The sequence below is a fragment of the Puntigrus tetrazona genome, chromosome 14 (genome assembly GCF_018831695.1).
Source record: "Puntigrus tetrazona isolate hp1 chromosome 14, ASM1883169v1, whole genome shotgun sequence".
NCBI lineage: Eukaryota > Metazoa > Chordata > Actinopteri > Cypriniformes > Cyprinidae > Puntigrus > Puntigrus tetrazona.
The window spans coordinates 3090502-3113746 of NC_056712.1; the positions used below are offsets into that span (position 1 = coordinate 3090502).

At 39.4% G+C, this 23245-nt stretch overlaps 1 protein-coding gene across 1 annotated transcript in view; it reads right to left on the bottom strand.

Annotated features, from left to right (window-relative positions):
* Positions 1–23245, bottom strand: part of LOC122357265 (LIM and calponin homology domains-containing protein 1-like) — a 159733-nt gene that overhangs the window by 123519 nt on the left and 12969 nt on the right.

The window sequence follows — 23245 nt, forward strand, 5'->3', positions numbered from 1 at the left end:
ATTGAAGACAAAGTTGTAAGATTTCCCTGATGTACATGTTCATAACAGCAGTTTATGATTATGATTTAGATACTTTGCCAGCAGTGAAAGATTCAGAACTACTGCAGAACTTTTAAGTAAAAACAGAGGGTTTTTGCAAGATTCAAATTAAGGATGTGGCAGAGTTGATGCCAGTCTAATGGAAGTGAAGATTCAGGGATGTGCACTCCAACCACCCCAGACAGCATGGAACTCCAGGTGAAGCTAATCCATGTATACAACGTATTGTGGATTATTTATTAGAGTAGGTGTCATCAAGCAATGCTTTTCCCATCATTAGCCCTAATTTGTCCTGTTTGTGCTTCAGATGGTTCTTGGAGATTATATAGAGATTACAGGGAACTTAATAAATGTACACAGATTCTGAGGCACCTGTGTAGTGACTTCCTACTCCCAATGTATTATTAGCATCTCTTTTACCAGAAGCTAGGTATTACTCAGCCCTATAGGTGCTCATAATGGGTTTCTGGTCAATTCCATTGCATCCAGAATGTCAGCATAAATTAGCTTCTTTAAGTCTAAAAACACTCTAAATAGCACATGCAGCAAGTTTCACTCGCAAGATTTGTAAGATCACCTGCTTTTCGAATACCAGAAGTCACTTCATCTAGGCATCAAGATAAGTGGCTGGTGTAAACCCAACTCACAACAAAGGTGGAAATTATCCAGACTCCCAGTCCCAGTGCATCAGTGTAACAGCTTTGAGGTCATTTTAGGTGAGGTGGAAATCATACACTATTTCATAGATATAGAAAACTTAAATAGCATTCTTCTTCAGAAAGAAGAAAAGTTATTCTTAGGATTAAAAGCGAATGATCAGACAGCTTTGGTCTAAGCTCCAGCCTTATGCAACCTAGACAGAATATAATCATTTATTTTGTGAGTAGTAGCTGTAACAGAGGGATTCCCTCTCAGTCAGTCCTCTTTCAAGATATACATGAAGGTTTGATGCCCCATTGCTTATGCTTCTCAGGTACTTTCTCCAGCTGAAAAGCTTCTGAGATCCTACACAAGACACTCACTGTCCATTGGGCAAATGTCAAATTTTTGAATACATTTATGTTTTTATACATTGTATAGTACATACTGCATAGTTCCACATACATATCTTGGCAACTTCTCTTTAAATGAAAAAGTGAATGGAGTGCATCCACCAGGCTAGCAGATGGACATTGGAGTTAGGTTTAAAAAAATTTAAAACTGTATACAAGCCTAACTCAATGCTTCCCCTGGACACCTCCTGTATGAAGGTAATCTCCACACACTTCTGTGAAGAAAAACAGATCCGTCCCCTGAAAGTGTTTTCTGAGGTAAAAGAAATTGAAGGAGCTGTGGACGTAGTATTAATGATGGTGGTTCTAGATACTGGCAAGAGTGGCACACTTTTCATAGCTTTTGCCATCTACTTCTCCTCAACTACAAATATATAAAAGATTTGGCAACCACTCCTGATATGGTCCTGCTTGATGACAGTAGTATACGCAAAAGAAACCCTTCTGGAAATTATGACGAAACTTTACTGGTGGGTGGAAATAACATCCAATGGATACATATTCCAGTTCTTTTAGTAAATCTAACAGCATGGTCTCCTGATCTGGATGAGCGCTATGCAGAGAGAGTGTAATGAGGATCTGGGTGACCATGTTAATTTTGAGATACCATGGAGCAGTAGCTACTCAATCGCCTACAGATCATCCAGCAGGATTGATTTGGGGAGGTAATAATCCTAGAGTGACTGTCAAACACTGAATGGTCTGCTTCTGCTATTTTTTTATTCTCAGTTAGAACCCATGAGTTGCTGTCTGATATAATCCTTCAAAAATTCCATATTACAACCTATGCTGTCAATATTTAAAATGTAATTCATAATGTTTCTTGACCTTGAGGTTAGACTGACGCACAAGCTTTATTGGGTGGTTCTTCACACGCTTTTATAAACAAACTTCAGCTGGCCCAAAAACGCAGCAGCTAGGAGTCCTTACTAAAATCTAAGTATGACCACATTGTCCCGGTTCTGCTCAACACTGCACTGGCTCCTCTATCAAGCATCAGGAGAGATTTTAAAATTTTGTTAATCTTTATCTTAATTGTTTAAAATGCTGTTAATAATTATCTTAATGTTATTGCTTTATGGATGCAACAAAGAAATCTCTGTTATCTCTCTTTCTCTTATTCTGTCTATAGACCACTGTGACTCATGTGGATTTTCTTAAGGAATTTTGCTGATTTTATTTCATAGAGACTTAATAATTATTAAAGATAGAGTACTCTATTATCTGGTGATTTCAATATCTATGTAGATGTACTCCAATAATAAGAAAAGAGGAGCTACTTATAAATTTATTATCATCTTTTGGCAAAGCAGAAATGTGACTCGCCCAACTCGCTGTGTTATTAAGTTAATAGATTTAATTTATTTCAAGATGGCATCACTGCTTTAGACCCGGATATCTACCTCTAAGTGATGATATCACTGATCATTTCCTTATATCTTATAAACTCTCTGTAAGTGAGATTAACTGAGCCGCACCTCGCTACCAACTGGGTAGAACCATTATCCCAACCACTGGTAGATAAATCACAAATAACCTACTAGACCTTTCTGACTCAGCCCGCAAACCTGAGAATGCAGATGATCTGAGCAAATGACCAGCAGTATGTGCAGTATCTTCACTGCATACTACTAGATACTGTCGCTCCCACTGCTAAAAAGGTTAGAGAGAATAAAAGTGTACAATGGCACAATAGCCATACACACAAATTAAAAACAGCTACTTGCTCACTAGAACGCAAGTGGAGAAAGACTAAACCAGAGGTTTTTAGAATTGCTTACAAGGACATAATGTGTATTTATAGACAGTCACTAAAAGCAGCCAGAGCTTAGCAGCACTCCGTGTGAAACTCATTGAAAGCAAAACCAAAACAATCCTAGATTTTTATTTAGCACAGTGGTTAGATTAATAAAATGATCGGGTCAGCAATAGAACGCTGTACACCCTCTCAGTTAAGTAGCAATGACTTTGGCTACAACTTTCACTAATAAAATAGATAATATCAGACTTAAAATAACGGAAAATCAACCCTTAACTTTGTCCTATAGTCCAGCCTTACTCAGTACCCAGCAAATTAGTTAACAGTGTTTTGCAACCATAGGACAGGAAGAGTTAAAACAAACTAATCAATAAGCTCCAAATCTGCCACGTGTGTATTAGATCCCATTCCAACCAAATTTCTGAAAGATATATTACCAGCTGCCAGAACCTCTTCTAAATATTATTAACTCCTCCCTATCATTAGGTCACATTCCTAATCCATTCAAATTAGCAATTATTAAGACTCTGATCAAAAAACCACAACTTGATCTCTAATGAATTATCTAACTGCAGACTGATATCAAATCTCCCATTTATATCAAAAATATTAGAAAAAGTTGTGTCAGCACAGTTATGCTCCTTCTTAAAGATGAATGACGCCTATGAGGAGTTTCCAGTCAGGTTTTAGACCGCACTTATAGCACAGAAACCGCATTAGTTAAAATCACTAATGACCTGTTTCAGCCTCCGACCGTAGGCTGCGTCTCGCTACTAGTTTTATTGGATCTCACTGCTGCATTTGACACTATAGATCATAATATTCTCCTGAGCGCGTTTAAACACCGCTGGTGTAATAGGGACAGGCTTTTAAAGTGGTTTAAATCATACCTATCAGACTGTTATCAATTTGTAGATATAAACGGAGACCGCTCTAGTATAATGCCTATAAATTGTGGTGTGCCTCAAGGATCAGTTTTTAGGCCCCTTACTTGCCCTCGAGTATACATGCTTCTCTTGGGGAACATTATTAGAAAGCACGGGGTTAATTTCCACAGTTATAGATGAGATGACACACAGCTATACATTTCATCTAAGCCTTGATGAGTTATCAAAAATGTCTAAATTAATAGAGTGTTAAAGACATAAAAGACTGGATGACTAGAAATTCTCTAGAGGTGCTTCTTATCGGCCCGAAACATGTTTACAGCAAATTTCTGAGCTCAAACTACAATTAGATGGATGTGATATAAATGTTACATCTCGACAGTTAAAGACTTGGTGTGATATTGACAGCAACCTGTCCTTCGTTCAACACCATATCATTCATGTTACAAATCTGCTCTACTTTCATCTTAGAAATATATTGCTAAACTCAGAGACATGCTCTCTCTCTCAGATGCAGAAAAAGCTTAGTTCATGCTCATGACGACATCTAGACTGATTACTGTAATGCGCTGCTCGCTGGTTGTCCAGCATCTTCATAAAAATGTTTTAGTTAGTGCAGAACGAGCCGCCGTAGTTCTTACCAGGACAAGAAAAATATGATCATATAACCTCAGTTTTATCCTCCTGCACTGGCTGCCTGTTAATTTCCGAATTGATTATAAAGTACTGTTACTGACCTACAAGGTTTCTAAATGGTTTAGCCCCCATTTATCTGACTAGCCTTCTGTCTCGCTACAACCTGGCCACGCTTTTAAGATTTCAAAACTCAGGGCTCCTGGTAGTTCCTCGAATAGCAAAGTCCACTAAAGGTGGTCGAAGCATTTTCACATTTGGCACCCAAACTCTGGAATAACTCTTCCGTTAATGTTCGGGGATCAGACACACACTCTCTCAGTTTTAAGTCTAGGCTAAAGACATATCTTTTTAGCCAAGCATACTCATAAAGATTCTTCATAAACCTATGCTACAGCACATTGTGATTCCTAATAGTATGAAATGGTCGCCACGCTAATTATCCTTTGTCTCCACCTTGGGATGCACATCCCGAGGCATCTAGGTACCGAGCCTCTCCAGTGGACCCCGTGAGGAGATGACCTTCCCAAGTATGACACATCGAGGAAAACTTAACCTCCGCTTCTGGATTAATTCTATCTTGAAGTTTCTTGTATTGTAATTCATCCTGTTGTGTAATGATTTGTTTTTGTGAAGCTGCTTTGGAACAATAGCCTATTGTAAAAAGCGCTATACAAATAAACTTTGAATTGAATTGAATTGAATTAATTACTTATATAGCCCTGAACGGTTTAGTTCTCAATACTTAAGCGTAGCTCTTATCACATTATAGTCCTGAACGTCCGCTGCATTCTCAAAACTGGCTGTTTGATAATACCTGAATATGAAAACCACCGTGAGTGGCAGATTATTTTCTATTTCCTATTTATCTCTGTAAACCTATCTTACATAACACACTAATACTCTTCTATTATTTAAATTCATTAAAGGACTGTTAGAAGGCATTAATTAGATCAGCCTGAACTAGGAACACTCCCCGTGAATAACAATGTACACTAAAAAGTAATCTGTTTTGTTTCTCATTCTGTTTCTCAGTTTGTAAAATTTAACTGGAAATTAAGTGCTGGGTGTAAGGCCAAAGAAGAACGGGTACAAACTAAGCCTGCTTTTTACCAAGTTTTTTCTCTCCATTCTTTGGATGGGTTTTTGTTCCTTTTTGCCACTGCTGCACGACATTATTGTCAATTTGATTACAGAGACTCTGCATTTAATTAAAAAAGTTTAATTTTGTTTAATTATACATTACCACTTTCTCCTATTTGATACTGTTCAGTGCTTTGATAAAATCTTGTATTGTTAAAAGCACTAAATAAAAAAGCGATTGATTTGACTGAAGTTGACTGGACAATGCTTCAAATTAACAATGACCCAAAGCATACAGCAAAAAAGCAACTCCATTAATTTTTGAAGGTAAAAAGTTAACTATTTTGAAATAGCCATGTCAATCTTCTGATCTCAACCCGACTAGGCATGTATTTCACTTGTTGAAGGTATAACTCAAATGCAATAAGACCCACAAAGAAAAAGTACAAATTCTCAACAAAATATAAAAATTTACATTTTATTTTGACTGTATTTATTTGTCCACTAAAGTTTGAGCTCCTGAAAATGGGGACTGTGTATAAAAATTATTAGCTTTGTTTATTTTTGTGCAATGCCTTTAATGAAAGCTTAAAGTCCGTAGTTCAAATTAATCTTGAATGTTTCACTTTAATTCTATTACAGAGCCAAAATTATGAAAATTGTGTCAGGGTCCAAATATATATGGACCTAACTGTAAATGAATCACTTTGATTTATATAGTGCTTTTAAAAACATAGATTATGTCAAAGCAAAGCACATAAAATAAATATAATATTTACAATATAATCTAAATTTACAAGATTGTTTAGAAAACTGTATGTGTTTAAATTGCTGCACCAATAAACTCTATTCATATAGTTTTTCATTAAACTAAATTATATTTGTACCCAAATCATTACTAAAGTATTAATAATGTACATAATGACTTATATTTGTAGTGTGCTTTTTTACAGGAAACATTTGCTTTTCTTTTGGCAAAATGAAACATTGTGAACCCTATGGTCCCTTTAGCTACAACATAGATCTTCTTTGTTTGCTTTGTATATTTAAACCAAAATCTTACTCTCTATGTCAAATTTGGTCATTTTACCTGCTTGTCGCGACTAAATAAAACTGTATTAGACTGTGCCTAAAGGGAATGCGATATGTTTCAGAATGTACTACCTGTTGTACAAGATGCTAGGACTGTAGTTTTCTCAGTGTGTGGAATTTTGATATGTTGATTAAATAATCATAAAGTATTATAAAATATAAGCAAATAACATATGAGAGAATACATGCAATATCCTTTATTTATGCCATTAAGTTTATGTTCATGTTTATGATTTCCGTGGATCAAGTCATTACGCTCTCTTCAGCACTATTAAAGGCAGTGCTGTGTTAATTGAGCTTATCAAGTCACCAACACATAAGAAGGGTATCATAGTAGGCCGTGGCGGTGGTTTCATGACGCTGGTAAGGGCAGGTTAGAATGCTGAATCCATATGACCATAAGTCCATCAGTCTGAAAAAAATCCAAGGAAGCAAACGTTCCTCTCTGGAGTGAAGGTCTCAGAATCTGCTTTGATAACTGTTGGCTAAATTCCCTTATAAAGTAAGCATGTTGTGATGAACAATATATTCGTGATTTTTAGAGCAGTGAGACAATCGGGGCTTGATGAGGAAAAAGGTGAAGAAAGTTGAAATGGTGTGAAATGGAAAATGGAAGTGTCAGGTTTGTCGACTCATGTTGCAGCTGATCATTACCATCATCACTGAATTTTAACAAAGCTGTAACTAGACGCATGTGAACAGAAGTGGGTGACTAAGTTGGCATGGTACACATTTGACATCCAGTATATACCCGGCACTAACAACGCAGATTACTGATGTGCTGAGCTGCCAACCGTTTGTCCCCAGTCATGTGAGTCATAGACTTGTGGCTGAACCTTACGATCATCTACTGGGAAAATCTGAACTGATATAAGAAGAAATGGTACAGGATCTGCTTTGGCTGGGCATCCATTAGAACAAGTTTCTGCTGTTTTTAAAGCTCATACAAAGGGGGAAATGGGAGGAAGGTAGATATATTTCTTGTATCTGTGGATACAAGATGTCATACCTACCATGTCAGGAACATTTGGACTAATCAGAGAGAAGGTGGTTCACAGGAACCTACCTTTATGCTTTTCAATCTCTTACCCAATGAAGAAAGGATCACTGTTTGGAACTTCTGAACTGTTGGTAATAAAACTGATGAACCAGTTCATCAGTGGACAAGGGAACCAAAAATCTGAGTTCTAGTGCAGGATTTGAGCATATTCATGATGGTTTGGTTTCTGATATACTTGATATAGATGTGTGGAGGAAAGTGAAACTGACATGACAGGATCAGTACCATCTGTACTCCTGAAGAGACTGTTCAACCCCTTTTGAAATGGTTCACCCTGCAAGAACGAGGGCTGTCAGATTGGTAAAAACCAATAGATATAAATCATGTCCCAGAAACTCCTCCTGGGTAGCTCCTCGCTCATCATTCTTAGGTCAAAAGCTTCTAAGTCATTGTTACAAGTTCACTGTTTGTGTAATTCATCTGTGGTATTGTTTGAGTGGGATCAATGAGCATATGTGAGGCAGTGTTCCTGGCATATCTTTTTTTTTTTTTTTTTTTTTTTTTTTTTATGCCTGACACTTGAGAGTCTGGCCAACTTACTTTATCGTGCTCCCAGTAATTTGAGAAACACATATGTTCCATGAAGATACTGTATTTATGAAAAGGGCTCCTTTCAGTCAGTTGCTGCCATCTGCTGAAAACTTTATGCTTGTAGCCTGTGTAGCTTCGCTTTTCTATTTATCACTCTCTGTTGTTTAAAGTGATCAAATATAACTTAATTTCAATATTTTTTGATATTATCTATTAAACTAATCTGACTAATTCAACTGTTTTTATTTTGCTTTTAATCTAAAAACAACATATGTAATGCGTGCCGCATTTGTAGCCAGTCATCTTATCACTTGTATTTCCACTCATTTTTCTACTTCACGCCTATTGTTTTCTTTTTCTGCTCAATTTTAGACAAGCTCATTAAAAACAACAGAGGTAAGTGAATCATCCTTCACTCACTGTGAATAAATTACTTCTTCTGAGATTGTCACCTGCATCTCTTGCCACATGTATCGGGTTATCTCTGTTGGCAACCAGGATTCATACATGATAAATGCAGGAAACAGTGTGCACAATATAGAAGTTTTTAGAATTAGAGACGATCAAAAATTTAAATTGAAGACAGTGTGAGTGTGAGGGCTGTACATACTGCTTTAGACGAGACTAATTAGTTGCATAGTTTAATGCCAGAATCTAACAATGTACATGACATTGTTTGATTCTGGCATTAGAGCCTCAAGGCAGTTGTGTAACCGTGAGACGTAATAGTCATGGGTTAAACACCCTCAAGACTGGAGCAAAGGAACCTGTCATATGAATAAATATAAAGAATATTAAAACAAAAACTTTTCTATAATGTTACTGTTTTTTAATGTAAATGAATATTTAATAAAACATACAAGACATGAGAGACATATTTCAAAAAACATTAAAATAGTAATGTGTCTAATAGTAATAACTCATAGTACTGTAACGTAATAGTAATGTAACGTGTGACTTTTGGCAAGTACTGTATATAAAAAGACATCCTCTCACTTTCAACAGTTTCCACCAAATTTTTAATATGTGATCAATATCAAAAGCAGCAGTCAGTATCTGGCTCTGGCTATAAGCAACTTTAAGTATTTCATCCTGAAGTTCTCAAACTTTCTGGGTGTTCATATGGTCACATGTGAGTTTGGCCTGGCAGGACGATCAGCTGTACTTTCTGTCTTCCTGCACTGGCTTATGTGTCTTGCCTTGCATTACTGATGATGGCTTTTCTAAAGACAAAAGGAGAAAGCAATTATTTAACTTAAAGCACAATAGTTAAAATTAACACACTATTATTGTTTAATATATCAGTACAACATTAGACAAGCTTAACAAGTGATGAAAAAATGTTTATCATTAACTTTTGTGAACTACTGCAGTTAACTGTTACACTATACAGCATTCAAGTTTACAGTATACATTTCTATTATGGGTTACTCACTGAATTTATCTGCTGAAAGTTAGCTAGACAACTAATGTGAACTCATATTTAATTATAGCCCACACAACACTTGGCAATAAATGGTAATAAAAGCTTGCTATTTTCACTAAACAACAATCAACACGCTAACGTAAATAAATGCGCGCAAAAGTTATTAAAATGAAATTTCCTTACCCGAAATTTGCACTGATCCAAGATTTGCTAGTTGTTATTCTGCCATTCTTCATTGCTGCAATCCAGGCGTGGTTCTCTCAAATCTAATAGCTTTAATTTCCGATTATATATTGAATTAATGTTAGTTCCAGGCCAGAGGGAACACCTAAGCATGCAGCAAAAAAAAATCTAATTTTTTTATTTGACAATATAAACAGCAGGATTAAACAAATTATCACGACCGCATTGTGCATCAGCTGCCTGTCGCCATATAGTTTTGAATGCTATCAAATTATTTTTTTTTAAAGGAAAGATTGCTATCGAACACCACACCTATGTTCCTAAAAACAACCTTTTTACTCATTATTGGTAGGTTCCTACTGCAAAACAGTACAAAAATGCTGCAAAATCAACACTATATACTACTATAATAAGAAATAAAAAGTAAAGATTTCACTCTCAAAAAGGAGAACAAGTTAACATTTGTCAGACTGATGTTCTGTTCTGTACATGCCACCAATTATAGTAAAAATCACATTTTTAATGTTAATGACAATAAAATGCAAGTGGTTTGGATTTATTTTTTACCTTTCTCATCTGTGACAGTAATCCTCAAATTTGTGCAGGTCCAGGTGGGCCCATGTATGTGGTGCTGCTTTTGGCTGCCTCGGCCCAAGCAATAGATGTTGATTAAAACCTAAAGAACACAGTGAAAATATTCCTCAGACAGTGTATCTTATTGTCTATATGCTCACTTATTCATTAACTAAGTGCATTTATTTCTTTTTAAGTAGAAAACACACAAAAAACTAAAGTGCTAAACTGTGATATACACTTTTAAAAAAACAATAAACACAACAGTTTGCATCAGTATTTTTGAGTTGAACTTCTTATGAAATTACATTGTGTTGTAAGATCAAGATTATAATATAAACTTACACTGAAAAGTAAAGAAAAGAGTAATGGCTGCCTAACATTCTGCTTTATAATCAGAGGAAGAAATTATATTTTCAAATTATTTAAATAGAAAACTTAACCGCATGTAACCTCTATACTCCTGACGAAGGGAACAGAGACATTATGTTGTGACAACAGACTGGGGTCTTGCTTGGAGCCCCGATTAGCTCTGATTAAGAGAATGTGCCAATGAAATTGGGCAAGTGTTTAACTAATCCTGAGCCCCTTCCCATCACATGGGTATAAATAGGCTACAGGTGTAAATCACTCATCAGACTTCTCCGCTCCTTCATCAGGGAATGAGAGTTACATACATAACCAAGACATTCACTGTCTGTCAGTCACTACAAATTATGTTGTGACAACAGACTCAGTCCAATGGAAAAGGCCACAACCTGAACCTGTTACCACCTAATAGCTATGCAATTGTTGGCATGTCAGACAAATGTTATGCAAATAATATAACCCTCCCATTGCCCCAGAGCAACCACTGACCTTTGGTGCCTACAGGGGACCAGAGGTGAGTACATGACTACCTGAGAAGCCAACCCGCTATTCCTAAAATAGAAAAATGTCTACCAGAAGGACTTCCAACCTTCCAAGTGGGTGCTAACCTCTTCTATTTGTTGTACAGATGGCAGAAAATCGGGAAGCGGCCTTCTCAAGAAGGATGCTACGGAGACCACATCCTGACCAAGAGGAGGTGACATGTGGAATGCTGGTATGTACTGACCTAAGGTTGAGGCAGTAAAGCATACACACAATATCGCTGTATGGTCCCATCCCAAAAAATGAAGGAAGAGGAACAAATAGAAGCAGAGACAGACGGAACACTTTGTCAAGGGAAGACGTGAGTTTACTACAAGAGAAAACTGGCTCTAGCAAAGCCCTGGAAGGGGTCTTTTCTGCAAGAAGAACAGACTCTACTTTAAAGCATAGGCTTGCCTCTGTAGAGGAGCTCTAGCCTGGGTACAGTGTTCCCCACAGCCTGTGGTTAAGGCTCAAGTCTTCTGTGTCCTTTCCAGGAGCCACACATGGAAGTTCCACAGATCTGACATAAGTGACACACGGTGCCATGCCCCCTGAGAAAGGAGGTCCTTCCCCAGAGGAATGCACCAGGAAGGGCTGAGAAGTTGAGTTCTGAAAACCAGGTCCAAGTGGGCTAGTACGGTGCAACCAACAGGACACCTCCAGCCTCGCCTTGAGATGCTAAACAACCAGTGCAGGATTAGTTAACCACTTGCTAAATTTTATTGTCGCTTTCTTAATCGGAGCTAATCAGGGCTCCAAGCAAGACATAACTCTTGATGGACAGACAGGGAACAGTTATTTTTAATTGCATTTTTTAAATGCTGCCTTAGAGTGCATTAAATATTCTTTTGATCAACCCCAAAAAACCCCAAATCAATGCCAAATTTTTAAATGACAGTGTACTATACAGTATATGGTGTATTTTGGGGTTTTACAGCACTTTGAGTCCTTCACATGCAGAGCATCTGTAGTTAAACTAAAATAAAGAGCCAATCTGAATTCTACATTGAAAGTATTGTATAGTATTTATGATAATACTCCTTGACCACTTCATGATCACAAATCATCTGAAAAAGCAGTGTTCTTCAGTCATATGCATTATCATTCAGGGGTCTACAATTGTGTGTGTTAAGAATAATCTTCTTTGTTATTACAAAATATCAAAGGAGACATTTTATCATTCTGTTTACTGTTTCATCTTAAATAATGCACACTTTTGATTTATCTAGTCCTAGTGTACAGAACACATGTAATTGTGCAAGTTCAAAATTTAAAACCTTTGATGATGACAACATAATGAGATCTGAGAATGTTGAAATGCAATGTAAAATCAACTTTACAAAAGCTAGCTGTTGATTTTGACTGAAAAAGAAAATATGAATTGATTCATGCCCACAACTTATAGTAATTAGTTTAAAATATATATTAATGCTACAACGTATAAAGTTTACTGATATACACATATCAGTCTTGATTTTACACATAAGATTTTATAAGATTTAAGATTTTAAGATATAAGATTTTACTTACATTTTTTTTTAATTTCTTGTTGTTGTCTGGATCTCTGTGAGAAAGACCAAGAATAAGAAAATATATAAGTGGACATATTATGTAACTCAATAATTTACAAAAAGAAAGAGAGGTAACAGATGAGTAAGTTAAAACAAAGTTCAAAAAAAGAGAGAGAAAAAAGGTGAGCATAAAACTTTTAAATCATCTAATGTTGGGGAACCTGAGTGTTTTGACTGGTGTGACTTGATTTTCAGTCTGCAGATTTTTAAAATGGCTTTGGCTTAAAATGTAGTAAAAATGTAAATACACTCTCAGGAAAAAAAAGATTCATTGGGATTCTTCATCTAACTCCAAGGAACATTTTATGCTAAAAGTGTTCTATAATGACAAGAAAGAACAATTCTTTTAGGCTTAAGTTCTTTAGGCTATTATTGTCTTAGTTGTTACAATCACTGTCTCATCTTGCATGTCTCATGTGCTATATGAGGGGTGTGTCTCAGCTGGTGATCACAAGCTCCGCTTCAGCTGTAGCTCGTTACTAGGGTTATTTATCATCAGCAATGCAACATAAAACGTTATGTTACCAGTGTCGTTACCAGTGTCTTATATGGGCGTTTCGCCACTCGAGTGAAGTTTTTTTATTCTTATTTTTTACTATTAATATAATATCAGCCCAAAACAAAATTCAAACTGCCAGTAATTTGAAAAATTTGAAAGATTTAAATATGGTTTTCAAAACATGCTACATTTACTTTATTATTTTGGCACATTCTTGCTTTGTATACTGTGAGACTGTGTAACGCTACTTTTAAACAGTCAGTTTAAAAACAATGCATAAATTGTGCCAAAGATTATGTAATTCAGGAATTTAAAAATATATCTTCTGTCTGACCTTTAGACCAAATAACACAAATCTGGTAAAACATTTAAACACCCTTTTAAACAATTGTTTAATTGTGCACCTTAACACTATAACACAAGCAAAGAAACACACACACTAAAGCGGTGAATGAAATTTATCTCTTTGTGCACTCAGTTTGACTAACCAATCCTATTGGCAAGACAATCTTTTTGGTTTACTGTATTTTCAGTGTGCTGTCTCAAAGACCTCTTCATGCCTGATGGCTTATCCTCACTGAGAAAAAAACTACCGCACTCATGAACTTTGAGGGAGACATCTGAGACAACAGACTGTGCAGTGGACAAACACACCTTTGTTTAATATCTACATGTTGTGGCTATGAGGGAGAAAAGCTAAAAATATATGGAGGACGTTTGTATACTTAAAACCTTTAAATTGGCCCATGGAAACTATGTTTATTATCCAAATGAGGATAAACAAAACTTCTGGGTTTTTTATATAAAGCAACATTCCTTATGGATTTTTGGTGACCGATTCCAGTATCTTAGGGAGCAGGGTATCGCAAAGACACAGTGCATATTCACTATTGTAGTCATTTCACCAATTCAAACCACATCAATCTCTGTAACTACCATCAATTTTCTATATACGCATTAATAAGTGATATATAATTGCTAATAATGACTAAGTTACACTAAAACTCATGCTGAAAAGTTAAACATTATTATATAATAAAGGTATGACATTTGGACAAGAAATTATCACTTGGGCAAAAAAAGAAAAAAACCCAAACAGGATGAGATAGTAGCCTAGACAAACATAGATAATAATAAATACATGCAGTTCACATGACTCTTTGAGAAGCAGCAGTCTGTGTCATAAAGATGACCTAAAGCAGCTTGTGTCAGGACAGACGAGCAGACCCAATTGCAGAAGGAAAATAGTTTATTTGAACAATTAAGGGTTTGTGTAATAGTCCAACAAAAAGGGTGAAACAGCTGGTAGTCGACTCCAGCCACAATCCCAGCTGCAGAGGAGGTGAAGGATAGCTCATCAAACTGACTCAATTCGATGGGACGGCGGTGAACCAGACCCAACCGTGGGGCGGGAAAAGGTGGCCGGTCAAAGCGGGTGATGAGAAGCCTCCCACTGTAGCCATGCGACAGCATCCGTCGCTAGAGGACCGAGACGGTACTGGCACCTGAAGGTCGCCGGGTGAGAGGAGAGTACTGAGCTGGGTAAAAAGTGAACTGGAGAGATGGGAGCAGAAGATGGGGAAAACGAGAAACTAACAAAATAAAAAGTCAAAAAGGCAAAAGACAGCACTAACTAGACTGAAAACAGGACTAAGACTGGACAAACAAAAACTGAGCTAACTAGCAAACTGGGGTTCAGAGTCAGAATGAACTAACATCAAACGACGGACTGACAAAGGACAGAAAACACAAGGAGATTAAGTAGGGAGGATAATTGACAGAAATGGTGGAAGAGGCATTAGTGTTAAGATGGGAGCGAATAACAGGCTTAACCCTGGATACATGAAAAACAGGGTGTACCCGACCAAGGGAGGAAGGTAACTTGAGCCTAACAACCACCGGACTGAGAATCTTGGTGATCTGGTATGGACCCATGAACCTGGGTGCCAGCTTGCGAGAAGTCGCCCTGAGAGGCAGGTCCTTGGTGGAGAGCCATACCTTCTGACCACAAATGTAGTGAGGAGCTTGAGTCCGATGACGGTCGGCTGCTGCCGCCTTGCGCGTCTAGAGGTCTGGGCCAAGTCCTCCTGGCCTTATTCTAGGTCTTACGACACCTCCCGGCCAGAGCAGACGGCTAGAGCAGACGGCACCGCAGCGCCGAGTTCCTGGATGGGAAACAAGGGGGTTGATAACCAACAGAACATTCAAAAGGTGACATACCTGTGGATGCCACTGGTAGAGTATTGCTGGCGTATTTCTACCCAGGAAAGCTGCTGACTCAGGAGGCAGGATTACGGCGCCAGGCAGCGGAGTGCTCTTTCAAGATCCTGGTTGGCTCGCCAAATTGACCTTGACACATTGACTGAGGGTGATAACCTGAAGACAGACTCGTGAGAGGCCCCGATCTGTCGACAGAATTCTTGCCAAAACCGGGAGAAAAACTGGGGACCCCGATCAGAAACCATGACCGCAGGCAACCCATGGAGCCGGAAAACGTGGTCGATAACCAGTAGCGCGGTCTTCTTGGCTGAGGGGAGTTTGGGGAGGGCAATGAAATGGAACGATTTAGAGAAACTATCCACCACCGTAAGGATAGCGGTGTTGCCCTTAGAGGGGGAAGACCAGTAACAAAGTCCAAGGCAATATGAGACCAAGGGCGGTGGGAATAGGGAGGGACATAACAGACCTGACGGAGGCTGGTTAGAGGTCTTCGTCTGGGCGCAGACTGAGCAAGCCAACACAAACTGCCTGACATCCTGGCCTATAGATGGCCACCAAAATCGTTGACGGATGGCTGCCAACGGTCTCCTGACTCCCGGGTGACAGGTTAGCTTGGAGTCGTGGCCCTACTAGAGAACTTCAGAGCGAAGGGCTCAGGAACGAACAACCGACCCGCTGGACACCCCACAGGAACAACCACTCTCGACCGCCTCGCTGACAAGTCTCTCAATCAGCAAAGTAAGAGCCCCACAACCACCCCATGAGGGAGGATTGGGTTGGCAGAAGCCGCTTCTCCCGGGGACTCAAAAAGGCGAGACAAGGCATCAGGTTTGACATTCTTGGATTGAAGAAAAGTGCCCAGCGAGCCTGCCGAGAACTCAGCCTCTTGGCTGAACGGATATATTCTAAATTTTTGTGATCCGTCCAGATCAAAAAAGGCTGAGTGGCCTCCTCCAACCAGTGACGCCACTCCCCCAAGGCCAGCCTGACTGCCAGCAGCTCCCTGTTGCCGATGTCGTAATTCCGTTCAGCAGGGTTCAGAGGGTGCAAAAAGAAAGCACAGGATGTACTTTTCCCATCCTGGGAGGAGCGTTGGAACAAGACAGCGCTGACCCCAACATCTGATGTGTCAACCTCAACAATGAATTGTCTCTTAGGATCTGGAACAGAGTGAACAGGAGCAGAGATAAACCAGGACTTAAGATTATCAAAGGCCTCATGAGCCTGAGAATTCCATACTTAAAGGTGACTTAGTAGAGGTGAGCCCAGTTAAGGGTGCAGCCACCTGGCCAAAATTCCTGACAAACCACCGATAAAAATTGGCGAATCCCAGGAATCGCTGCAAAGCCTTTCTAGAGTCGGGTACTGGCCATTCAGCGACTGTTTTAACCTTGACAGGGTTCTGTTTAAACCTCCTTCCGAAACAATGAACCCAAGGAATGAGACCGACTTGGCGTGGAACTCACACTTCTCCGCTTTGACAAAGAGCTGATTCTCTAGCAAATGTTGGAGAACAAGGTGAACGTGGTGGGTGTGTACCTGGAGAGAGGGGGAGACAAGGATGGTGGGCACTCGATGCTCTGGGAGACCTTGGTGAAGTCCCCCGCTGACCATGGCAAAAGACGCTTTCGACAAAGTTGGATCCGGGACTCGGCGCGTAAGGCCAAGCTGATAAGGTCCTCCAGATCTGCCGGGTCTCCTGAGCTGCCATCTCATCCTGGATCTGAGGATCCAACCCTCCCGAAACAAAGCACGCAGCGCACCCGCATCCCACTTGCACTCAGCGGACAGTGTTTTGAACAGAATGAGGTAGTCAGTGACGGTTTGATTCTTCTGACGGAGTCGAACAAGCTTAGCAGCCGCCTCATCTCCCCTGACAGAACGGTCAAACAACTTTTTCATCTCCGTGCTGAAATCAACAAAACTGGAGCATATAGGTGACTGAGCATCCCACATGGCTGTCCCCATGCTCGAGCCTTTGCCGGTGAGAAGAGTGATGACGTAAGCCACCTTAGTTTGTTCAGAGGCATAACGACCTGGCTGAAGAGCAAATACCAGAGAACATTGGACAAAAAGGCTTGGCAAGAGTTTGGGTCCCCGCCATAAGGAGGTGGATTGTTGGCATGTGGCTCAGGGTTGGAACGAATGTGGGATGAGACTCCGATATCTCCTGCTGAAGATCTTGAACACGGCCGCTTAAATTAGCCAGTTGAGAGGTGAGGGAATCAACCTCCTGAGAGGTAGTTGAGAGCTGACTGGCATGACACCCAATCATAGCACCCTGGTGGGCCAGAGCAGAACGGACATAGTCTTCCTCCGCTGGGTCCATTTTGGTCAGTCCGTACTGTCAGGACTCAATTCGATGGGACGTAAGGGTGAACCAGAGCCAACCGGTGGGCGGGAAAAGGTGGCCGGTCAAAACGGTCGCTGAGAAGCCTCCCACTGTAGCCATTACCAGCATCCGCCCGCTAGAGGACCGAGATAGGACAAAACGAGAAACTAACAAAATAAAAAGTCAAAAGGCAAAAGACAGCACTAACTAGACTGAAAACAGGACTAAGACTGGAGAAACAAAAACTGAGCAAACTAGCAAACTGGGGTTCAGAGTCAGAATGAACGAACATCAAACGACGGACTGACAAAGGACAGAAAACACAAGGAGATTAAGTAGGGAGGATAATTGACAGAAATGGGGTGCAGGAGTGTGAAACAATTAGGGTTAACAAGAGGGGAGGAGTTAACAGCAAAGCACATGGCGAGCTGTCAAAACAAAGGCCATGTGCTCCAGGACAACAAAACACAAGACAAACACAACAGGCCACTGCCAACCCCTGACAGCTTGAGGAAAGCTGCACTGAAAACAGAAACAGATGATGGCAGCAGACTGAAGAAGCTGTGTGTCGGGTGGGTAGGATCACCTGCAATGGCAAGGGCCGTTCATAGCACTTCATGAGAATAGGGGTAAGTGCAACTGGCCAGTAGTCATTGAAACAGGATGGAGATAACTTCTTTGGCACTGGAAAGATCGTCTTGTAAGGGTCCTCTTTTCCTGAAGAACGGAATCCAGAGGCCCTGGTCAAGGTCAATGCGTGTTCAGTCTTTTCTTTGCGTCTCTTTAAAAATCACTGATATTTATTAATCTTTTGCGTTTCCAATTGTAGTACTGACCTTATACATAATTTCATCTGACTCCAATCTTTTGTGATTTTAGTTATATTTATTTAAATGTAACTGTTGATCCCTCTAGTTGTGATTAAATTTGGATCATTATTAACTATAATACTTCCTAGTTTCGACTTATCGCTTCGTTAGGAGTCAGGTCACTTAGAGACCTTTTTGGCCAGAACAGACTCACGACACATCTGGGATAGTCCAGGTCTTAGTCAGAGGCTACCCCGTAGATCGCTTACCTTAATGCAGCCATTTCCTCAATAGACTAAAAAAAGAGTAATTTTTTATGCGTTCCCTAAGTAATAGCATGCTAAGCCAGTTTGGTGGCCACAAGTCAAGATCTCAAAAACATGCCCCCGGCTCCATCCATTGATAGTTGATCTGACTCACTCTAGCATGCCAACAATGCGGAAAACCTCAGAAGTCAGTAACCTACTAGGTTATTTCAAACAATATTAGAAGTTAACCAAGATTAATGTTTATTTTGCCAGGCAAGAATGGTTTCCAAATTGGTATAATTCATGGACATTTGCACAACTGATCAGCAGTACAAAAATAACACAAAACAAAATAAAACAAACATAAAAGGTCATTATATCTGGTCTTCAGAAAAGTACATAGTATGTTGTATGGGGACACACACCACACTACGGGCCAATCTGGTTAAAGAATCGCACCTTGTTGTGTTTTGTCACTTTCCTTATATACTCAGACCAGACAAAGAGATCACAAATGTAGTTGTAAAACCTTTTGGTGTTTAGGTTCCCGTGCTTCAGGGTCACACCTGGCTGGAACACTTTCAGAGACCCAATAGGATACTCTCTTTTGTTTACTCTCTTTTGAAGTCCTTTTGTTCCTTTGGATATCCCTTCTCAGATTAGTCTTATTGCATTTACAGGTTTTTGATTCAGCTCCTTACAGTCTTATCTTTGACAGTGATGGACTTTGTGACCGTTACATCATTGATGCACTGAGGTGTTACTGAATGTGGCAGCCTGCTTGAACATACTCCAGCCAGTGGTGCTAAAACAGTCTTGAAGGGTTTCTGATGTTGTTGTATTTTTGGAAAGCCTGCATGATTGAAATCCCCAGCCAAGATGAGAAAAGCATCTGGGTGGGTTGTCTGCTGCTTGTGGTACAGATCATTTAGTGCCTCACTCCTGTTGTTATTGTTGTTGTTGGAGCTAGGAGGGATATATACAGCAACGAGCAGTATGGCTGTATATTCCCTCTGAAGTTAGAATGGCTGGCACTTAATTGTCATGAATTCCAACAGAGATGAACAGTGTTTGCAGACCAAAACACCATCGTGGCACCACATGTCATTAATGGAAACACAAAGCCCACCGCCGCGGGTCTTACCTCCCTCAACGAGAACTCTGTCCGCTCAATAGTATGTTAGTGATTCGAGCTGAACGGCGCAGTCTGGTATGCTGTTGTTGAGCCATGTTTCCATAAACACAAAAACACAACAGTATCTTACAGTAGTCTGTATTGAGCGTAGAAGTCTGATACAGTCCAGTTTATTGTTCAAGGAGCTTATATGATGGTGGGGATAGCTGGCTTGTTTGGGTTAGCCACTAGCCTAACCTGGATACCTCTGCATTTACTCTCGCTTTCTCTCACATCGGTGATGTGCAATCTTAAGATTAGTTAATTAGGGTTTAGTTCCCCTACATTAAGGCTATTCGTGGATTTCTGGGTGTCTGGCCAGAGAAAAACTGGCCCCAACTGAGTCTGGTTTCTCCCAAGGTTTTTTTTTCCTCCATTCTGTATGGATGGACTTTTGATTCCTTTCTGTTGTTGCTCTGGCTTGCTTTGTTGGGGACACTTAACTTCTAGGCAAATTGATTACAGAGACCGTCTCTGCATTTAATAACAAATTGTTCAATCGCATTATTATACATCCCTATCATTGTATTCTTCTACTTTATACTGTTCAGTGCTTTGATACAATCTGTGTTGTTAAAAGCGCTATATAAATAAAAATAATTGATTGATTGAAGACAGTGGTCAGCATGTTAAAGAAGTACGTGTCCGCCAATCAGAAGGATTGGGATGTCAAACTTCCCCTGGTAATAATGGCTATCAGGGCCACCCTTCACAGATCTACTGGAGTACCCCATTCGAAATGATGACGGGCAACAAATGACACTACCCTTACACCTTCTGTACCAGACCGGTGCCACGAACCTTGTCACTGCCTACACCACTCACCAGTACCTAGAATAGTTGCATCAGCACCTGAAAACAACATATCAGGAACTCAGTGTTGGAGACAAAGTGTGGCATTACAGTTTCGCCCTACCACGGCCGAACACCCCTCATCGAGCCAGTCCTGCGATGGGTGCACCGAAACCAAATAAAGAGGGGAAGACCAAACCCACTGACACAGACCGACTATCACACCTCACAGATGCATTTCCTAACACGCTAGGGAAACACATAGCTAGGTTTCTCAAACACAACACCTCCCTCATTGCACTACTAGAATTGACCTCTAGTAAGAAGAGTTTCTCCACACATGCAACCATTGTTTGTTGTCCTAACCTCATTCAGTGTCCTTGTGTCCCCCCATGTTTTATGTCAGTGTTTTTTGACACATTTGATTGAAGTGATGTATTTGACGAAATATAATTTAAGACTTTAAGACTTTAAGCCAATAAGACTTTAACACAGTTGTTAAGATTGTTATAAAAGCCAAAGTTTCTCGTGCTTCATACAAACATGTGCAAGCTCATTTCACATGGTCCTTGTGTCGGACTTCTGACAATTTGTACACAAATCTGACAATTTGTATTATTAGTAGTTGCGTGTGTAATTTCGATATTTTTGTTTGTTTCATGAATGTCTGCAGTAGCCATTATTTGTCATCAGCCAACCTGATTTACCTGTTTCTTTATAAAAAAAAGGGAAAAAAAGGTATGTTGCTTTCATGTTCAGAATGTTGTGGATGTTAACATGTGCTGTTTAGGAATTGTGAAGTTTTATTGTTTTTATTAAGTTTTCTCGTTGTACCCAATCAGTAGATTTGAGTGTCATTGCTGCAGTGGCCATTATTTGTCATCAGCCAACCTGATTTAAAAAAGGAAAAAAAAGATAAACCAGTGTAACGAATTAGCTCAAAAGGGGGAATATTTAGAATTAATTATAGCTAGGTATACTTAATAATAAATCTTTAGATTATATTTTAGAATTAACTGTGGCAGAATTAACTGTGGCAGAATTAACGTTACAATTATTTGATCTGTTTGTCCACCGAGCAGACAATATACAGTAATTATTTATCAATTCTAGGAAAGGTTATTTTCCTGGCCAAGGAAGAATAGCTTTCTTCTCTGCAGTACTAGCAGTGATTTAGCATTTAGCAAGGGTCAACATTCAGTGTCTTCAAATTGTGAGCAGCACCCAGAGACAATTAAATGTTAATATAAAGGGATTTAATAAACGGACCTATATATGACATACAACACTAATACTAACAAAAGACATATACATAAGATACATGAAAGTAAGGAAGAAAGAGAGAGAGAAGGAAAAGGATGGTAGTATTTCACATCAATTAACTACAACCTAGTGAGAATCATCAAAGAATCAAATTTCACCTTAAAAGAGGCTCAAACTCAAACACGCATCCAACTAGTTATAAAAGTTACTTGCATTAGTTTTTGTTGCTGCAAAAGAATCCTGATGCGGTAGACAAGAAGTTGTAAGCTGGGGGTTTTCCTCTGGTTCCTTTTGAAGGAAGGAAAGTCCTCAGCGAGTAATTAGGATATGTTAGGATATTATAATATTAGGATAAATAAGATAGTGAGAAAAAGGGACATATGAACAACACAAACAAATATGAGGTATATTCATAACTGTTTAATAATTGCTTAAAATAAAGAGAATGGCTTTATGTGTGTGCATGATGCGTATTGCAATTGTGTGGCCAGACCACGTCTCTGGTGAATCCATAGGTAAATGGCACGGGGGTTTGTTACTCTTTGTTGGAATGTTTTTTTTGGAGCTTTGATGTAGGGACTATAAAGATGTAGATATGAGGCCCAGGTCTGTAATTTATAAGCAAATGCTTAAAAGGCGAAAAAGGGTCCTTTAAGACAATGACCAAATGAGCATCTTGATCTTAGCAAGACGCTACACCAGGATGAAAGAAATCCATGTGTGAGTGTGTCGTTCTTCAACCGCTACATAAAGTTGCTAAGGACTAAAGGGGATGATCATGTTGATGCAGATGAGAATTGTCCATAATCCATACAGTGGTGATCTTAAGATGAATCCAAAAATCCCAGATGCACAGGCTTGACAAAACCATCCATGTACATACATGTTCCTTGTGAAACACCTTCCACAAATGGGAATTCACACAGGTAGATGCTTTAATATATGGCAAGGGCTTCATCCAATATGGGTAAACACACTGAAGGACCATGTTTCTCCTCTGAGAAGGCTTGCACATGTGGTATTAGCGCCTCATGCTAAGCCACTAAAGAGTAGGCCTATGCCCTGAGGCCCTTTGCAACAAACAATACAAAGCATTAGCATCCAATGAAACCAAAAGCAAAGCAA